The sequence below is a fragment of the Salvelinus fontinalis genome, chromosome 8, assembly GCF_029448725.1.
Source record: "Salvelinus fontinalis isolate EN_2023a chromosome 8, ASM2944872v1, whole genome shotgun sequence".
NCBI lineage: Eukaryota > Metazoa > Chordata > Actinopteri > Salmoniformes > Salmonidae > Salvelinus > Salvelinus fontinalis.
In genome coordinates, this window is record NC_074672.1 from 29,866,466 (window position 1) to 29,868,804 (window position 2,339).

The following is a 2,339-nucleotide window of genomic DNA, read 5'->3' on the forward strand; positions in this document are numbered from 1 at the left end:
AATAGCTGCTTTTATCCAACTCTAATTCTATATTTTTGCAGAAGAACTCAGGAGCCCATGAGCTCACCCTCTCTCAATTCAATTTAAGGGCTTTATTGGCATGGGAAACATATGTTTACATTCCCAAAGCAAGTGAAATAGATCATAAAAAATAAGATCATAAAAAATAAATAGATAATAGAGCTCTCTCTCACTATGAATGTGTTATCAGGTCGGCATAGTACAGCTTGGCTGGGTCAGTTCAGTAGCCTGAAAAGGGTGTGCCATATTAGGTGTATGCCTTGCTTTAGTTTCGAAATAGTACAGTGCAGCAAGAAATAGCTTTTTGGCCTGAGTTGTAAAATGTGGTAATTGATGTAGTACATTTTTTTAAACCCACAGGTGGCGCTGTGATTGAGTTCTTCGATTGAGGTGCTGCGTCACCATAGAGAAAGAAGCTTTGTGACGTCATTTAAACAACGTTTGGTCTGATTAGTAGATGTGGCTTTATGATGCAAAAATAATGTTTAGCAGCAAAGGGGTGAAATTATCATATTCTATGTACATTAAATTAATTATCTGAAAATGTTTATATCTCAAGTTATTTCTTTATTTTCATTAGATCCAATCAAATTATCGGACGTTTGGTAGGTGCCAAATTGTAACTCCTAACCCGACATTGTCTCAGTGAATTATTGTGGCTTTCGTTTTGCAACTGACGTTAGCTAACGTTAGCGTTTACAACTCGACAAAAGAAAGACCAACGGCAACTGGTTGTCTCTGGACCTTGTTGTGTAGCCTTTGTTTCAACGGAGGAAAGTCTACATTTTGCTTGATATTTCGGATATAGAGCCAACTTGGGCTCGTTGCTATTCAACGTCTGGCTGGTGAGATGAATAGCATCTAGCTTTGAAAATGAAAACGGAAGTCTCAACAGCGGCCAGTTTTGTTGCCAGATTGCTGAGAGCAACTGGATACTTGTCAGAAGACTTACTGAAAGAGCTCACCCATTCCTTGGAGGAAGCTTTAGGAGGTAGAGTATGTAGCTAGCTATGTAAAAGCCATTGTTGTGTTGTTGACATTTCAGAGCCTATAGACTACTACTTAGTTACTATTAAGCAAACTAGCTTAATTACCTCTGTGCTGGGTCTAATGCTTTGCTCTCATTGCCCTCTTACAGAGCACTACCAACACCACTGGTTCCCCCAGGCTCCATGCAAAGGCTCGGGGTACAGATGTCTCAGGATCAACCACAAAATGGATCCCTTGATTTGGCCAAGCAGCTTGCACCATTGGACTCATTCGAGAACAACTCTTCTCACTCCTGCCCAGTGAACTGACGATGTGGGTCGATCCGTACGAGGTGTCCTATCGGATAGGAGAGGATGGCTCCATCTGCGTCCTCTACGAGTCCACTCCACCAGTGCCAACTAATGCCAACACAACAGACATGGTCAGCTGCAAGGAAGTACTGAGATTTTGAAGGCCAAGCCCCTCCAATTCTTTCATGATGACCGTCTCAAGCTAATATTTTTTTATGTTCAGAGCTTTCTCTGTGCATATGTTCAGAGCTTTCTCTGTGCACTTCTGTATCAGTTCTGCCCCACATTTTGATGTAATTAATTAAGACATTAAAAGGGATTCTTAGGGATTTTGCCAATAAGGCCCTTTTTCTACTTCCCTAGTGTCAGATTAACTCGTGTATACCATTTCTATATATCTGTCAGGTATGAAGGAAGTTAAAGCTAGTTTTGTAAGCCAATGCTAACTAGTGTTGGCACAATGACTGGAAGTTTATGTGTATCTGTTAGCACGCAAGCAGATACCATAGACTTCCAGTCGTTAGCAACTTCCTTCAAACTGCATGCAGAGACATAAATGGTACCCACGATATCATCTTACTCTGGGGAAGTAGATAAAGGGCTTCATGGCCAAAACCCCAAAGTATCCCTTTAAAGATTTTAGTATTACTGCCACACCCTGTTTGTTTGTTGTGACTCATGAAAATGATAAATTGTTTTCCATGAGTTCCATGATCTGTAACTTAAGTACTGTCCTGAAGCAAAAATTGTATAGATTTATATTACAATTAGTTGTATTTGTAATAAATTCCTCAAAAGCAATTGTTCTGCCATGGTTTCTCTATCAACAATGGTCTCGTGTTGGGCAGGATCATGGTTGTGTTCAGTAGGCACGAAAATGGGTAAAATGCATGTTCTTATTGGACATTCGTTCCTCCTGTTTAGTGCCCACACAACCCAGTTGATTGAGGCGTCTGTATGTTACAGAGGGTAAGGCTGCCATTGTAAGCTCAGGTGTATTCATTACTCCAATTGTTGCAAAATGTTTTGCTACAAAAC

General features: G+C 40.4%; 1 pseudogene; it reads left to right on the plus strand.

Annotated features, from left to right (window-relative positions):
• The first annotated feature begins 439 nt into the window (after positions 1-439).
• LOC129861070 (protein BTG1-like) lies at positions 440-2,102 on the plus strand (annotated as a pseudogene).
• The last annotated feature ends 237 nt before the right edge of the window (positions 2,103-2,339 follow it).